We start from the raw sequence: 18,843 nt of genomic DNA, 5'->3' as shown, positions 1-18,843 counted from the left end.
ACTGATTATCTTGTAACTGCCCCCTGCACTTAGTACAGTTCTTGACACAAAGTAAGTGCTTAACAATATTATTATTGTCATTATTATTATGTCAGAAAAGGTGGCCCCTTTTTACGGAACAAGCAGGCAAGGGATTCTCTCTCGAAGACACTCATAGTTGCAGTCTCACCATCGGCACCATCATCTTCGTGCCAAAGGCAACTCTATTACTACAACTACTACTATTGCTTCTCCTCCTTCTCCTTTTCCTCTTCCTCCTCCTCCTTCTCCTCCTCCTTTTCCTTCTCCTTCTCTTCTTCCTCCTCCTCTTCCTCCTTCTTTTCCTCCTCTTCCTCCTCTTCCTCCTCCTCATCCCCTTCCTCCTCCTCCTCCTCTTCCTCCTGCTCCTCCTCTTTCTCCTCCTCCTCTTCCTCCTCTTTTTCCTCCTCTTTCTCCTCCTCCTTCTCTTTCTCCTCCTCTTCCTCCTCCTCCTCTTTGTCCTCCTCTTCCTCCTTCTCTTCCTCCTCCTCTTCCTCCTCCTCTTTCTCCTCCTCCTTCTCTTCCTCCTCCTCTTCCTCCTCCTCTTCCTCCTCCTCTTTCTCCTCTTCTTTCTCCTCCTCCTCCTCCTTCTCTTCCTCCTTCTCTTCCTCCTCCTCATTCTCCTCCTCCTTCTCCTCTTCTTCCTCCTCTCCCTCCTCCTTCTCCTCCTTCTCTTCCTCCTCCTTTTCTTCCTCCTTCTCCTCCTTCTCTTCCTTCTCCTTCCCCTCCTCTTCTTCCTTCTCCTCCTCCCCTTCCTCCTACTTCTCCTCCTCTTCCTTCCCCTCCTTCTCTTTCCACATGGCCTCCAATTTCTACGACAAGAATCCTAAGAAATCTATAGGTGGCAGCATTTCCAAGGAAACCCCATCGTCGGCATTTAAGGTCCAGACCCAGGTCTCTAGGGGAAGAGCTCAGGCTGTGGGGAAGAGGGAGTGTTTCCTGCCCCTGTGATGATGCCGACCAGCCCACAGCCGCAGGGCAATCCCCTTTCGTGGGCTGGCCGTACCAGCTACAGAGCCAGGATACTTGCATCCATTTCTCTTTCTCTTCACTGCCTGCCCTTCCTTTGTTCCTCAGTTTCCCACTAGGTACTGTGCTACTGGTGTGAATGTGATTTGTGGGGCGAGCGTCACGGGCATTTTTCATGCCATAAAGTGAACCAGGGAATCTTTACTGACTACCTGCTTGAAAAATGAGACTCTGAGCAGCAGTTTCCAGCCAAATATGAAGAGCGAAGAAAAGGCAGGTCTTTTCCTCTTTCCTTCCTGTCTTGCTCCCTCCCTCTTCCCCTTTCTCTCTCCTTGGGACCACACATCCTCCTCTAAAACAGGGGATTGGGTCCTCACTACAAGTCACCTTTCTGCTTACCCAGACACCCCAGAGAAGGGGTCCTGGAGTCCCGGCATCCTGGCAGTTATTGCTGGGGTGCACAGGCCCCAAACAAACCACATTCAGGAGCCTTGCCTTCTCTGCTCACAGCCTGTTACTGATCAGTAGATGGTGATGGGGGCCTAGGCGAGCCATCCCAAGGACGTAGCGGGTTGGGGGTGGGTTCCTTTCCTGATGCCTAATGGAAACGGCAGAACTGCTGGGGATGTGTGTGTGTGATGTGTGTGTCTGTCCAGGCGGATGAGCGTTGCTGTTCCTCTTTCTCTTGCTTTGGGGTGGGAGGGTTAGAATGGTTATAATCATAATTGTGATATTTGCTAAGCACGTACTATGTGCCAGGCACTGTATTAAGCCTTGGGAGTCAGAGAACGTGGGTTCTAATCCTGGATCCGCCACTTGTCTGTTGTGTGACCTTGGGCAAGCCACTTAATTTCTCTCTGCCTCAGGTACCCCATCTGTAAAATGAGGACTAAGACTGTGAGCCCCATGTGGTAGAACCTGATTACTTTGTATCTACCCCAGTGCTTAGAACAATGCTTGGCACATAGTAAGCACTTAACAAATACCATAATTATTAATTATTCATTCATTCAATCATATTTATTGAGCACTTACTGTATGCAGATCACTGTACTATGCACTTGGGAAGTACAAATCGGTAATATGTAGAGACGGTCCCTACCCAACAATGGGCTCACAGTCTAGAAGGGGGAGACAGGCAACAAAACAAGTTGACAGGTGTCAATACCATCAGAATAAATAGAATTATAGCTGTATTCACATCATTAATAAAATCAATAGAGTACTAAATATGTACAAATATACACAAGTGCTGTGGGGAGGGGAAAGGGGCAGGGCGGGGGAGCAGCGATGGGGAGGGGAGGAGGAAAAGAGTAAAGTAACAGACACCTTCCCTGCCCACAGTGAGCTTAGAGTCTAGAGGGGGAGACAGACATGAATATAAATAAATAAAATTACAGATATGTACATAAGTGCTGTGGGGCTGGTTTGGGGAATGAATAAAGGGAGCAAGTCAGGGTGACGCAGAAGAGAATGGGAGAATCTTGCTTCTTGTGGTGGAAGAGGCACCGTGACAGAGGCATCGCAGGAGGGGACCCTACCCTGCCCCCCCCCCCACCCACCCACCCCAGACCAGTGACCCAACAGAGTGAGGAGGTGTGGGATTAGAGACTCGTCTCCCTGTTCAGGACTCCGGGGATGAGTTCACCTGTCACAGGGTCAGGGGCAGAAAAAGCAGAAGGGGTCTCTAGACCATAAGCTCACTGTGGGCAGGGAATGTTTCAGTTTATTTTTATACTGTATTCTCCCAGGTGCTTTGTACAGTGCTCTGCATGCAGTATGAGCTGAGCCCAGGCTTGGGAGTCAGAGGTCATAGGTTCTAATCCCAGCTCTGCCACTTGTCTGCTGTGTGACTTTGGGCAAGTCACTTAAATTCTCTGTGCCTCATCAGTTCTCTCATCTGTCAAATGGGGATTAAGACTGTGAGCCCCATGTGGGACAACCTGATCACCTTGTATTCTCCCCCAGTGCTTAGAACAGTGCTTTGCACATAGTAAGTGCTTAGCAGATGCCATCATTATTATTTATTATTTTAGTAAATGCAATTGAATGAATGAGTGAATGAATGGGTCTCACTGTGGCCTCCCAGAAGCAGGCCGGAGGGAAGGATGGAGAGAGGTTCGGGGTGGCCTGTTGTCTGAGAGAGATTCTAGTCCCCAGCTGAGGTGCTCAGACAGTGGGACCTCAGTAGCCAAGTAGGTAGCATGTCCCCGTCTAGACTTTCTGCGGGCTGGGAGCCCCCAGTCTAGAGCTCTAAGGATCCTGGCTTTGTTCCCTGGCCCGAGGGATGAATCCCCATGAGGTTTACCATCCAACAGGGCATTTCTCCAGGCTGAGCCAGGGGCTGGGAAGCCCTGGCGGGGGGGGGGAAAGGAGCAGCAGCTGGCATTGTCTGGGCGCATTATGCAAAGACCTTGCAAATGAGGCAGAAAGCACACGGAAATGTAGAGCTGTTATTTTGGACTCACTTTTTGTCACTGGGAAATATCAGCAGCAGCAGCACTGCAGGGTTGGAGGAGGCTGGGGCTGGGATGTCACAAGTGGGCCTTGATGGAAAGGCCAGGAGACCCAGTCAGTCTCTCATTCTGGCAGCAACTGAGCATAGTTCTGGGGTGGGGGGGTGGCAGGGGGAACCAGTCAAGGCCCTTCCCATTTCAGATTCTTTCTCTGGTCTAAAGGCCTGTTGCTTCCTGGCTGGGAAGCCCCAGCGTCCCTAGAATTGTCTTGGAGAGCAGCAGCCTAGTTAGTGCAGACAGCTGGCAGATGAGAAGCAGCGTGGCTCAGTGGAAAGAGCCCGGGCTTTGGAGTCATAGGTCATGGGTTCAAATGCCGACTCTGCCACTTGTCAGCTGTGTGACTTTGGGCAAGTCACTTAACTTCTCTGTGCCTCAGTTACCTCATCTGTAAAATGGGGATTAAGACTGTGAGCCCCCCGTGGGACAACCTGATCACCTTGTAACCGCCCCAGCACTTAGAACAGTGCTTTGCACATAGCAAGTGCTTAATAAATACCATTATTATTATTATTATTATGGAATGAGCTGGGTTCCTGTCTCTGCTCTTAGATGGGTTTGCAGCAGGACACCTCTCTCCCTTCAAAAGGGAAGGGTCTGCCTGATATCGAGCTGACCACCAGTCTGACCTAATTGTCCTGCATCTACTCCAGGGCTTAGTACTGTACTCAGCACATAGTAAGCTCCTACACGTTTGACAATTATTAAGCTACCATGATCCCATGGAGGAAAAGTGGGAGATGAGAGGTGGGCCCTATTCACATCCGGGCTATAAAGTTCTTCCCAGAATAGTCCAGGCTGTCTAGGCATGATGGCAAACTGGTACATTAGCGATGGATTAGCCCCAGATCACAAATTCCAACTGGAAGTGGAACTGGATAACAGACAGTACAAGGTATCTTGGACTAGAGCCATGGGAGCTGCCCAACAGATTCACCCCACAGATCAGACAGTTGCTGTTTGGTAAAAAACAGTTGAGCTTATTGCTTATTGCTGTTCCCCAAAGCGGAGATATTCCATAAATCTACGTCGAGATAATAAATATATGTAGAGACTGAAGGACTGCAGAGTAAAGCCAATTATCATCACAATGACTGAGTTGTTCCACAAGAACTTGGGGAACAACTATTTAGATACCCAGACTTATGATTCACTGGCAGAATTTCCAGTGACCTCAATCAATCAATCATGCTGAGAAGCAGAGTGGTATTGTGGATAAAGCACAATGCTGGGAGTCAGAAGCACTTGGGTTCTAGTTCTGGCTCTGCCACCTATCTGCTGTGTGATCTTGGGCAAGTCACGTCACTTCACAAGAACTTGGGGAACAACTATTTAGATACCCAGACTCACGATTCACTGGCAGAATTTCCAGTGACCTCAATCAATCAATCATGCTGAGAAGCAGAGTGGTCTTGTGGATAAAGCACAATGCTGGGAGTCAGAAGCACTTGGGTTCTAGTTCTGGCTCTGCCACCTATCTGCTGTGTGATCTTGGGCAAGTCACGTCACTTCACAAGAACTTGGGGAACAACTATTTAGATACCCATACTCACGATTCACTGGCAGAATTTCCAGGGACCTCAAACAGTCAATCATGCTGAGAAGCAGAGTGGTCTTGTGGATAAAGCACAATGCTGGGAGTCAGAAGCACTTGGGTTCTAGTTCTGGCTCTGCCACTTATCTGCTGTGTGATCTTGGGCAAGTCACTTCACTTCTCTTCAGAGAAGCAGTGTGACTTAGTGGAAAGAGCCTGGGCTTGGGAGTCAGAGATCGTGGCTCCGCCACTTATCAGCTGTGTGACTTTGGGCAAGTCATTTAACTTCTCTGTGCCTCAGTTACCTCATCTGTAAAATGGGGATTAAGACTGTGAGCCCCACATGGGACAACCTGATTACCTTGTATCTACTCCAGTGCTTAGAACAGTGCTTGGCACATGGTAAGCATTTAACAAATACGATTGAATGAATAATAATAATAACGATGGCATTTGTTAAGTGCTTACCATGTGCAAAACACTGTTCTAAGTGCTAGGGAGGTTACAAGGTGATCAGGTTGTCCCACTGGGGGGCTCACAGTCTTAATCCCCATTTTACAGATGAGGTAACTGAGGCACATAGTAAGCATTTAACAAATACGATTGAATGAATGAACAAATACCATCATTATTATTATTATGACTATTCTTTACACCTCAGTTACCTCATCTGTAAAATGGGGATCAAGACCATGAGCCCAACGTGGGACATGGACTGTGTCCAACCTGATTAGCTTGTAGCTACCCCAGTGCTTAGGACAGTGCCTGGCACATAGTAAGCGCTTAACAAATACTATAAAAAATCAATCAGTGGTATTTATTGCACACTTACTGTGTGCAGACCACTGCTCTAAGCACTTGGGAAAGTACAATACACCAGAGTTGGTAGATGCAATTCCTGTCCCCACAGAGCTTACGGTCTACAGGGAGACACTAATAATAATTGTGGTATTTGTTAAGTGCTCACCTCTGGCCAAGACCACACACTTCATTCCTCTAATGCTAACCTTCTCACTGTGCTTCGATCTCATCTATCTTATCTCAACCCCTCACCAATGTCCTGCCTCTGGCCTGATCATTCTCCCTCTTCATACTTGACAATTACTCTCCCCCTCTTCAAAGCCTCATTGAAGGCACACCTCCTCCAAGAGGCATTCCCTCACTAAGTACTTTTTTCCTTTTCTTCCACTCGTTCATTCATTCATTCAATCATATTTATTGAGCGCTTCCTGTGTGCAGAGCACTGTACTAAGCGCTTGGGAAGTACAAGTTGGCAACATATAGAGATGGTCCCTACCCAACAACGGGATCACAATCTAGAAGGGGGAGACGGACAACAAAACAAAACATGTGGACAGGTGTCAAGTCATCAGAACAAATGGAATCAAAGCTAAATGCACATCATTAACAAAATGAATAGAATAGTAAATATGTACTAGTAAAATAAATAGAGTAATAAATCTGTACAAACATATATACAGGTGCTGTGGGGAGGGGAAGGAGGTAGGGTTGGGGGATGGGGAGGAGGAGAGGAAAAAGGGGTCTCAGTCTGGGAAGGCCTCTTGGAGGAGGTGAGCTCTCAGAAGGGCTCTGAAGAGCTCTCCCTTCTGTGTTGTCCTGACTTGCTCCCTTTATTCATCCCTGTTCCCAGCCCCACAGCACTTATATACATAGCTGTAATTTTTTTATTCATATTAATGTCTGTCTCCCCCTCTAGACTGCAAGCTCACTGTGGGCAGGGAATATATCTGTTATATTATATTGTACTCTCCCAAGCACTTAGTACAGTGTTATGCTCACAGTAAGTGCTCAATAAGCACGATTGATTGAATGAAGTCTCAGGGCTGAGGCTGGTTCATCAGGCCTGATGGGAGACTCCATCATGATAAGATGGGATGGATCTGAGCAAGGGAGAAAGGTAAAACATATGGGGGTGGTGTTTGGAGGCCAGGGGCAGGGTCTGCTCTGGGAGGTGGGGCTCCCAACAGGGGACGCGGCTGGATTCCTTCTGGAGAACTGCCAACCCAGGGAGGCCTCTGCCATTCCATGAGAAGCAGCATGGCTTAGTGGAAAGAGCCCGGGCTTGGGAGTCAGAGGTCATGGGTTCTAATCCCAACTCTGCCACATATCAGCTGTGTGACCTTGGTCAAGTCACTTCACTTCTCTGTGCCTCAGTTCCCTCACCTGTAAAATGGGGATTGAGACTGTGAGCCCCATGTGGTTCAATCTCTCATCCTATCCCGACTGGATTACTGCATCAGCCTCCTCTCTGATCTCCCTTCCTCCTGTCTCTCCCCACTTCAGTCTATACTTCATGCTGCTACCTGGATCATCTTTGTGCAGAAACGCTCTGGGCATGTTATTCCCCTCCTCAAAAATCTCCAGTGAGTGCCAGTCAACCTATGCATCAAGCAAAAATTCTCACTCTCGGCTTCAAGGCTCTCCATCACCTCGCCCCCTCCTACCTCATCTCCCTTCTCTCCTTCTACAGCCCGGCCTGCACCCTCCGCTCTTCTGCCACTAACCTCCTCACTGTACCTTGTTCTTGCCTGTCCCGCCGTCAACTCCCGGCCCACTTCCTCCTCCTGGCCTGGAATGCCCTCCCTCCTCACATCCGCCAAGCTAGCTCTCTTCCTCCCTTCAAAGCCCTGCTGAGAGCTCACCTCCTCCAAGAGGCCTTCCCAGACTGAGCCCCCTTTTCCCTCTCCTCCTCCCCATCCTCCCCCCACCTCCTTCCCCTCCCCACAGCACCTGTATATATGTTTGTACAGATTTATTATTCTATTTTTTAAAATTGTACATATTTACTATTCAATTTATTTTGTTAATGATGTGCATCTAGCTTTATTTCTATTTATTCTGATGACTTGACACCTGACTACATGTTTTGTTTTGTTGTCTGTCTCCCCCTTCTAGACTGTGAGCCCGTTGTTAGGTAGGGACCGTCTCTATATGTTATGAACTTGTGCTTCCCAAGCACTTAGTACAGTGCTCTACACACAGTAAGTGCTCAATAAATACAACTGAATGAATGAATGACAACCTGATTACTTTGTATCTACCTGAGCACTTAGAACAGTGCTTGGCACATAGTAAGCGCTTAACAAATGCCATTATTATTATTATTATTCCAATCCATGTATCAAGTTTTGCAACGTAGAGCAGACACAATCCTGATCCCCAATGAGTAATGACTTTGCATTTTTTTTTGTAAATTAAACCTAATCTTGTGTTGACTCTGCTGTACAAGGAGAAATAATGAAGAAGATTAAGATGAGATCTTGTTCATTCTTGCTGAACAAAAGTCAATTAATTGCCAGAAGGATTATGGTAGAGTCTTGCCTTAGCCAAATACAATCAGATAAAAAGCACTTGGAATTAGTCGGGGGAGTACAGTTACTGTTAACTTGGCAGGCCCGAAAGAGTCCCTGGGGTTGTGGGTGGAGGCGGTGGGGTGACTTTCAGGTCTATTCTAGGAAGGGGGGAAAAATCAATCAATCAATTAATACTTTATATTTATTGAGCACTCACTGTGTGCAGAGTAATAATAATGATGGTATTTGTTAAGTGCTTACTATGTGCAAAGCACTGTTCTAAGCATTGGGTAATGTACTAAGTGCTTTTTTTAAAGGTATTTGTTAAGCACTTACTATGTGCCAAGGACTGTTCTAAGCACAGGGGGGTAGATAAAATGTAACTAGGTTGGATACAGTCCATGTCCCACATGGGGCTCACAGTCTTCAGACCGATTTTACAGATGAGGTAACTGAAGCACAGAGAAGTTAAGTGACTTGCCCAAGGCCACATAGCAGAAAAGTGGTGGAGCTAGGATTAGAACCCAAGGTCCTTCTGATTCCCAGGCCTATGCTCTATCCACTAGGCCAGGATGCTTCTCTAGTGTGCGGGAGAGTACAATGCAATAGAATTGGTAGACACAAGAAGCTTGTAGTCTAGTGGGGGAGACAGTTAAGTCTGATAGGGGAGAAGTTAAGTGACTTGCCCAAAGTCACAAAACAGAAAAGCGATAGGGCTGAATTAGAACCCAGGTCCTCCAACTCCTAGGCCTCTGCACTTTCCATTGGGCTACACTTCTTCCCCTTTAGGTCTGAAACAGCTGGCGTGGACATTGGGCATGGGAATCAATAAGGGTGGAGAAGCATTGTTGCAGGGGTCATAAATCAGACAGGATTGATTGAAGCTTCCCCTTCAAGCCTCCATGTATGGTTTTCTTCTGGGGCCCTGCGGAGAGGACCAAAAGTCGACCAAGACCCAGGCCTTGCTCTCCAGGAGCTTGCAGTCATAAAAGGGAGGCAGGACCACCCTGCGTCACAAACAGTTAAAGAAATCTGCAACCTTCAGGAGCACCTGTCTTTCACCCTCTTGAAAAAAAGGAAGTGATATCACCAAGGGAGCTTCCCTCCCCACGGGAGTTTCCATTTCCCCATTGTAGACTGTGAGCCCACTGTTGGGTAGGGACCGTCTCTATATGTTGCCAACTTGTACTTCCCAAGCACTTAGTACAGTGCTCTGCACACAGTAAGTGCTCAATAAATACGATTGAATGAATTCTTAAATAGGGCCAGACATTCTTGCTACATGAGTGGAATGGACCCCAGCAGTGGAGCAAGAGGGATTTAGCTTAGACCACATTCCTGACAGAGATGGTTAATCTATACTGAGACACGACACCAAGGTTTTCAAGGGATCCAAGTCTGGACACTCTTTTACTGAATGGGGTCCCAGGCAGAGCTAGGACTTTTTCCAGGACCACATTTTTAAAAAATATTATTTAAGTGTTTGCTATGTGCTAGGCACTGGGGATGATACAAGCTAATCAGGATGGACACAGTCCGTGTCCCACATGGGGCTCAAAATATTAAACCCTATTTTACAGATGAGGTGACTGAAGTACTGAGAAGTTAACCGACTTGCCCTAGGTTCCACAGCAATAAGGAATGAACTTATTGAGGGGGCAGAGAGGGAAGAAGGAGGAGGGCAGGCTGATGTGTGTTTACATAGGATTTGTATGTACTCTGGGCAGTTACTTTTTGAGGTGAAACTATTCCCCAAAAGATGGCCTTGTGTTGAATTCTCACTCCAGACCTTCCCCTTTCCTTCCCATCCAGCCCCGCTCACTGAGTGTGGCTGGCTCCAAGCAGTCTGTGCCAGAATGGTTCAGCAGAGGATGGAGGAGGGGAAAGACAGGCAGTGGGTGGGCAAGAGGGAATGGCAGGGAGAGAGCAGCAGGGATCCTTGACAGCTCCCCAGATCTCCCTGGGTTCCCGCTTAAAGTGCTGCAGTGAAGACGAAGCCTGCCTGGAGACAGGGAATTAGACCAGATGACCACTTGTGGCCAAAGACCGTTGTCCAAAGGCCCCAGGAGAAAAAGGTTTTAAGGGGTTGAAGCAGTTGTCCCCCTGTCTCCTCCATCCCTAACATAAGTGACAAGTCTCAAGGCGATGTGTCTGTGTGCTGACAGTGCTGCAAATCCAAATATCAACGGGAAAGAATTCGTAACCATCAGCACAGACAGTTTGGGGATTTGCGGATGGTTTAATCCAAGAAAATACCTCACAGATTGAGGAGAAAGAACCCCAAAGCGCTTTTCCCCGACAAAGATGGCTTAAAAGAAAAAAAAAATGGGTCGGGAAAGTGATTTTCTCTGCTTGTGTTTCTTGGGGGATTAAATCTTGTTTTTCGTCACCAGCGAGTGGAATAATCCAATATATTAAAGCTAATGTGCTTCTTGTATTTATTGCTGTGTATTTGACCTAACAGAGTTTTATTCCTACATTAAGAGTAAAACTATTCTGGGAGGCAAACTGCAAACCTCTAGATCAATTACTCCCCTCTACAACACCAGAAAAATGAATTATTCCTGTAAAAAAGGTTCCTCGCCCAATGAATTCTGCACTGCAGATTTGGATGAGTTAGGCCAAATTGAATTTGGTCTCCAAGCAACATTTAAAAGTAGGCAAGAGTTTGAACGGGTGCAGGGGGCTTCCGTGGTCCGCACATGCTGCTGCGTCAGTTCCAGAGACCTGCGGGAGGCTGATGCATATGGGGTCTGAGCCTGGGGCCTGTCTAAGAGGGCCGAGGCCTTCTGGAAGATGGTCACTGGAGAGAGAGGTGGACAAAAATAGGTCACTACCTGAGGCGAAGGGAGGGAGATGGAGACCGTGGAGTCCTGGACAGATATGCAGCTCAGGCTTTGAGGTTGCTCCAAGAGGCTCAAAGCCCAACTGATGCTTCCATTCGAGAGTGTCCTGGGAGCCAGATCTTGCTCCCATGATCTAGTAAGTCAGGTGTTGGATAACTTGCATATTATTTGGATATTCTCTGCACAGGCCCACGTTGGTTGGTCTGCCCTGCAGTTCAACTGAAACGCCATTGCTGCTCGGTGGCTGGCTGGTGGCTGGCTCTCCCCACTTCTAGACTGTGAGCCCGTTGTTGCGTAGGAACCGTCTCTGTATGTTGCCGATTTGTACTTCCCAAGAGCTTAGTACAGTGCTCTGCACACAGTAAGCACTCAATAAATACGATTGAATGAATGAATTAATGGTGGGTATTTCTAGATTTTTCTTTCTATGACTCCTTCTTGCCCCAACATTTCCTTGGCCCAAATGGCGGGGACAGGGAGTGGAGAGACACCTGGAGACTCCCCAGGAAGCCTGGGTCCATGAAGTGGGCTTGGGCTAAGACCCCATTTCCTTGTCTCCTGGGGCCTTGGTTGGATGAACTGAGTCACATGCCTCCCTTGGAGTCTTTAGAGGGAAGGGAACCATGTTCTTTGTTCAAATCTCCCCTTGCATTTCAGGGTTATGGTCCAAACCACTTGGGGCCCTTGGGGCCAACTTTTCCCCTGCGACTCCCAAGATTTTCCCTTCTCAGAGCTGTCAGAGGTCCTCGGGGCCCTCAGGGTCTGAGCTATAGGAAAATATGGAACTCTGCAACCCCACCTGCTTCAACTCTGCTTCCCTCCCCATCCTATCTGGTTACAGGCCCTTAATGAGTTTGTACAGATTGGAGCAGCAGTCTTGTAGTCGGGAAGTAAAGACATTTATCGAGCACCCACTGAGTGTAGAGCACCATATTAATCCTCCATGACTGCTCAGCTGCCTTTGACACCGTGGACCACTTCCTTCTCCTGGAATAATTATCTAACCCTGGCTTCTTCTGCTTCTTCTCCTATCTCTCTGGCCGCTCCTTCTCAGTCTCTTTTGTGGGTTCCTCCTCTGCCTTCCACTCTCTAACTGTGGGAATCCTTCAAAACTCTATTCTGGGTCCCCCTTCTATTCTCTTTTTACATCCACTCCCTTGGAGAATTCTTTCACTCCCATGGCTTCAACTCCCATCTCTGTATGGAGGATTCCCAAATATACCTCTCAAGCCCTGATCTTTCTCTTCTGCAATCTCATATTTCCTACTGCCTTTAGGATATCTCTAGTTGGATATCCCGCTGACACCTCAGACTTATCATGTCTATATCTATATGTTGCCAACTTGTACTTCCCAAGCGCTTAGTACAGTGCTCTGCACACAGTAAGCGCTCAATAAATACAATTGAATGAATGAACTCCTCATCTTTGCCCCCAAACCCTGTCTGCCCTGACTCTCCCATCACTGTAGATAGCACCGCCATCCTCCCTGTCTCACAAGCGCATAACCTTGACGTTATCCTCGACTCATCTCTCTCATTCAACCCACATAGTCAATCTGTCACCAAATCCTGTCAGTTCAAATTTTACAACCTCACTAAAATCTGCCCTCTCCTTTTCATCCAGATTGTTACTAGGCTGCTCGAAATGTTTATCCTATCCCACCTTGACTATTGCATCAAACTCTGCTAACTTCTCTGCCTCCTGTTTTTTTCCCACTCCAATCCCTACTTCACTCTACTTTCTGATTATGTTTTCCCACTTCTCAAGAATCTCCAGTGGTTGCCCATCCACCTCCACATCAAACAGAAAGTCCTTACCATTAGCGTTAAAGCACTCGATCTTCTTGTCCCCTCCTATCTTACCTTGCTGATTTCTTACTACAATCCAGCATGCTCACTTGACTCTTCTAACACCAACCTACTCGCTGTACCTCAGTTTTGTCTATCTTCCTCTCACTTCATATCCGACAGATCACCACTCTCCCCATCTTCAAAGCTTATGACAATCATGTCTCCTCCAAGAGGCCTTCCACAACTAAGCCCTCATTTCCCCTACTTCCTCTCCCTTCTGCATTGCCCTTACAATTGGATTTGTACCCTTTATTCATAATAATAATAATGATGGCATTTGTTAAGCACTTACTATGTGCAAAGCACTGTACTAAGCACTGGGGAGGATATAAGATGATCAGTTTGTCCCACGTGGGGCTCACAGTCTTAATCCCCATTTTACAGATGAGGTAACTGAGGCACAGAGAAGTTAAGTGACTTGCCCAAAGTCACACAGCTGACAATTGGCAGAGCCGGGATTCGAACCCATGAGCTCTGACTCCCAAGCCCGTGCTCTTTTTACTGAGCCACTCTACAGCTCTAATGACCATATCCATAATTTATTTTAATGTCTATCTCCCCCTATAAGCTCTTTTTTGGCAGAGAGCATGTCTACCAGTTCTGTTATATTTTACTCTCCCAAGTGCTTAGTACAGAGTTCTGTATGCAGTAGATGTCCAATAAATGTGATTGATTAATACTAAGCAAAGGATGACTTCCTGCCCAGAAAGAGCTCAATGAGAGTCTGTGGCTACATCTGTCCATCTCTCTGGACTCCCAGTCCTCCAGGGGAACCGTGTCTTTGGATTGGGCACTTCCTCTTCCCTGAGTCTTTCAGCCCATATTCTACTCAGAAAGAGACTATTTACCCTTTGCCATTCACTTCTAATGGCATTTGTTAGGTACTTACTATGTGCCAGGCACTGTACTAAACACTGGGTTAGTACAAGGTTGGACACAATTCATGTTCCACATGGAACTCAGTGCCTTAATTTTCATTTTACAGATGAGGTAACTGAGGCACAGAGAAGTTAAGTGACTTTTCCAAGGTCACAGAATAGATAAGTGGTGGAGCTGGGATTAGAACCCAGATCCTCTGATTCCTTTCCTAATCAGGGGTCCTGGGCCCATCCGGTCCAAGGGTCTCAGGAGAACCCCCAAAGGAGCCTCTCCTGGCTCCCCCTTGCCAAACCCTCACCCCCACCCCTGCTGCTCTACTGAAGAGCAGATGCAGCTTTGGGACTCAGTGAATAATTTACCAGGGACAGAAAGGCTATTTTTTCTTTCACAGACCATGGACACCTGACCCCGCTGGCCCCTTGGGGCCAGGAGAAATTCCTGGTCCTGGAAATTCCTGGTCCTGGTCCTGGATGGAGACGCTGAGCCTGCACAGTTTTGCAAATGATGCCAGAAAAAAAACAACAACACCCTAAGGTTTAACTCTTTTATGCTTGGATTGAGTTTTTTCGAGGACTAATGAGCTGGAGCAAAGAGATTGGTAACTGGTTTTTTGGGGTGTTTTTTTTTTTGGTCAACAAATGCAGCCTTGCAGAGTGGAGAACCATACAAATTGTGGGGGTGCAGGATGGAAAAAGTCAGAGAAGAGGGGTGCTGAGATCTTTAGGCAGGCCCAGCTGATGTCACGATTAAAGTTAGCATAGTAATGCCAGAGTAGCTGGGGGGTGGGGGTGAGCATGAAGAAATAGGGGAGGAACCTGAATTGACCTTTTAGGTCATCCCCTTGCTTCCAGGAAAGACTGGACTCAAAACCATCCTGAAAAAAACACTTTTCCTCCTTTTTCTAAAAATTTCCCAAATGACTCCTCCATCTCTCCAGGCAGCACATTCCGGTATCTCCCACCACTTATATCCAGAAAGCTCTGCTTGCTGCTTTCCGCTTAATCTCAACCTATCCCTTGGCCCTTGACCTGACCTCGCTGGCAAGAAGAAGCTTAGCTGCTCAGAATCACTCCTGCATTATCCCTTTGTAGGCTTGAAGCCTGTAACTCGGCCTCCTCTCCAGTCTGCTCCTCTCTAAACTAAAGAAAACCGGTTCCTTCAGTCTGCGCTCCTGGGGCACTTAATTCATTCTTGTGTCTCCAGCCTTGGTCTCCACTCAGACTGCTGCAGTTTGAGAGAGGTGGGAGGGGGCTGTTGTTTGGGTTTGTGATTGTATTTCTGCCCCTAGGATCTGCCCAAGCGGAGACTGCGCAGAGGGATTACTTTTCTGTTGTGTCGGGGTATAGGAAGGGTGGCAATTTGGGTGGGGGCAGAGGCTGCCAGGGGACAGGCTTTAAAGAGCTAACACCTCTATTGTGGGTCTTTCCAGCCTGATTGGAAATCCTCAGGACTTGGGAGAGAGGCTTGTGGTGAGCGGAGGCTCGGAGCCCAGGAAGGACTGTCTTCCCTGTGCAGTGGGGGTTCTATGACTTCACCCTCAAGGAAAAGGGACTGAGGCAGCCCCGTAGGTTGGCCCTGGGGATGTGGCCTAGTGTATATACTGCATAGGTCTGGAAGTTAGAAGGACCTGGGTTCTAATCCCGGCTCTGCCACTTGTCTGCTATGTGAACTTGGCCAAGTCACTTACCTTCTCTGTGCTTCAGTTACCACATCTATAAAATGGGGATTAAGACTGTGAGCCCCATGTGGGAAAGGGATTGTGTCCAACATGATTAGCTTGTAGCTACCACAGTGCTTAGTACAATGCTTGACACATAGTAAGCGCTTAACAAATACCAGCATCATCATCAACTGTAGCTTTCACTGTGGGCAGGGATGGCCCAGCCTGGGCCCCAGGCTGAGGAACTGAGGTGGCACCTACGTCCCGGGTGTTCAGATTCCCCGTTGGAGCCATTGGGTCGCCTCTTGTGGGACATGTCTGCCCAATGATCACTCTGCTTCTTCCACCTCTGGGCTTGATTTTTCTCGTCCATCACTGACTTTGGTGCCCTCTGACTTGCCTTAGGTCCCTCAGAGGCTCAAGACAGCCTGGGGGTTTGGAAGACTATCTGCTCCCTTGAAAATGAAAGGCTTAAAAAGTTTCCCCCTTGGGACTCCTGAAAACCTCTGACCTCTCAAACAGAAACTGTATGGCCTAGTGGAAAGAGATGGGAATTTAGGGACCTGGGTTCTAATACTGGCTCTACCACTTGCTGGCTGTGTGACCTTGGGCAAATCACGTCACTTCTCTGAGCCTCAGTTTTCTCATCTGTAAAATGGGGATTCCATATCTGCTCTCCCTCTCCCTTAGGCTGTGAGTCCCATAGGGGATAGGGACTGTTTCCAGTTTGCTTGTACTGTACCTATCCCAGTACTTGGCATGTAGTAAGTACTTAATAAATGCCACAATTATCTACTGCATTAGCCTCCTGGCTGACCTCCCTGTCTCCTGTTTCTCCCCCTTTCGGTCCATATTCTGCTGTCTAAAAAACATTCAGCCCACATCTTCCCACTCAAGAACCTTCAGCCACCTCCATGTTAAACAGAAATGCCTTACCATTGGTTTTGTCACTCCTACTTTACCTCACTGACTTCCTACTACAATAGAGTCCACATGCTTCCCTCGATCTCGTCTATCTCATCGCTGAACCCTCACTCACATCCTGACCCTGGAACTCCCTCCCCCTCCATATCTGACAGACCACCGCTCTCTCTACCTTCAAAGGCTAACTAAAATCACATCTCCTCCAAGAGGCTTTCCCCAATTAAGCCCTCTTTTCTCCTGCTCCCTCTCCCCTGTACATCACCTATGCACTTGGATCCATCCCCTTGAAGTTCTTCATAGTCACCCCCCACTCAGCATCTATGTACATAGCTTAAATTTATTTTAATGCTGGTCTCCACCTCTAGACTGTAAGCGCCTTGTGGGCAGGGAATATGTCTACCAAATCTGTTGCATTCTACCCTCCCAAGCACTTATAATTGAGCTCAGCACACAAGCACTCAATAAATACCATTGATTGATTGATTTATTAATGGGGGGTGGGGGGAAGCAGAGAGCGGGACCACGTCTCCCCGATGGGAACTTGCATCCGCCAAGCTAGCTCTCTTCCTCCCTTCAAAGCCCTACTGAAAGATCACCTTCTCCAGGAGGCCCTCCCAGACTGAGCCCCCTCCTTCCTCTCCCCCTCCTCCCCCTGCCCATTCCCCCGCCTTACCTCCTTCCCCTCCCCACAGCACCTATATATATGTATATATGTTTGTATGTATTTATTACTCTATTTATTTATTTTATTTGTACATATTTATTCCATTAATTTTATTTGTTATATGTTTTGTTTTGTTGTCTGTCTCCCCCTTCTAGACTGTGAGCCTGCTGTTGGGTAGGGACCGTCTCTACATATTGCCAACTTGTACTTCCCAAGCACTTAGTACAGTGCTCTGCACACAGTATGCGCTCAACAAATATGATTGAATGAATGAACCCGATTTCTTGTGTTCGAGTGATGTGACCCGCCGGCCCACCCCACCCACCCCACCCTGCAGCCTCTGGCAAGGGAAAAAACTTGTTCCCTCCAGAGGTCCCCGGGTTGGATTCAGTTCTGCCTGTTTAATTATACAGAGTGGTGCCTGGATGCTTTATCTGACCAGCCCTGGCAGAAGGCTGGTTAGGATGGAATGGGAATAGCTGAGCAGGAACTTGGAGACACAGGAAAGAAGCACGCCCAGCTGCCTGGGCAGAGTGGAGGGCAGACAGGGAAGGTAGCGTGGCATAGTGGCTGGGAGTCAGATGGTCATGAGTTATAATCCTGGTCCGCTGTGTGACCTTGGGCAAGTCATTTCACTTCTCTGTGCCTCAGTTACCTCATCTGGCAAATGGGGATTGAGACTGTGAGCCCCATGTGGGACCGGGACTGTGGCCAACCTAATTTGCTTGTACCCACCACAGTGCTTGGTACAATGCCTGGCACATAGTAAGCACTTAACAAATACCACAATTATTATTATTAGTAGAGTGGAATGGGGCCAGTGCTGCAGCCTTCCTGTCCTGGGGGGTGGGGGGGGCATCCCTAGGCTGGGAGGAGGGACTTTCAGGGTTCCCACTGTACTGGCAGCTTCTGACAGCATTACAGGTTTAAGAAACCAAGATGCCAATGCTTCCTGGGGCCCCACTGAACGAGGACAGTGTGGGTTCGGCCTTTTTCTCCCTCTTGGAGTAGAACCGCTCTCTTCCCTTGGACAAGTCACTTAACTTCTCCATGCCTCAGTTGTTGTTGTTGTCTTATGCTGTCGAGTCATGTCCGACCCATAGTGACACCATAGACACATCTCTCCCAGAATGCCCCACCGCCATCTGCAATTGTTCTGGTGGTGGATCCATAGAGTTGTCTTGTTAAAAATATGGAAGTGGTTTTCCATCGCCGCCTTCCGTGCAGTAAACCTGAGTCTCTGCTCTCGACTCTTTCCCATGCCGCTGCTGCCCAGCACAAATGAGTTTTGACTTGTAGCAGATTGCCTTCCACTCGCCAGCCACTGCCCAAGCTAGGAATGGAATGGGTATGCTTCTGCTTGACTCTCCCTCCTATAGTCTAGACTGGTAGAGTACTGGAAACTCTCCAGGTGTGACCCTGAGACTGGTGCCTCAGTTACCTCATCTGTAAAATGGGGATTAAGACTATGAGCCCCATGTGGGACATGGACTGTGTCCAACCCAATTACCTTGTATCTACCCCAGTGCTTAGTATAAGTGTCTGGAACATAGTATGTGCTTAATAAATACCATAGTTATTATTATTATTATTATTACCTGCCCTGGTGTTGCTTTTGTGACTGCCTTATCTAGCTATTTCCCTGAGATTTGTACACTTCCTTAGTCCTCT

At 47.8% G+C, this 18,843-nt stretch overlaps 1 non-coding gene across 1 annotated transcript; it reads right to left on the bottom strand.

Annotated features, from left to right (window-relative positions):
* Positions 1-18,463: 18,463 nt before the first annotated feature.
* LOC119929136 lies at positions 18,464-18,603 on the bottom strand. The gene has a single exon (XR_005451275.1). It is a non-coding gene; the product is annotated as a small nucleolar RNA SNORA7 (small nucleolar RNA).
* Between the last annotated feature and the right edge of the window lie 240 nt (positions 18,604-18,843).

This window comes from Tachyglossus aculeatus, chromosome 5 (assembly GCF_015852505.1).
Source record: "Tachyglossus aculeatus isolate mTacAcu1 chromosome 5, mTacAcu1.pri, whole genome shotgun sequence".
NCBI lineage: Eukaryota > Metazoa > Chordata > Mammalia > Monotremata > Tachyglossidae > Tachyglossus > Tachyglossus aculeatus.
This window is presented reverse-complemented; position numbering and strand designations above follow the sequence as displayed.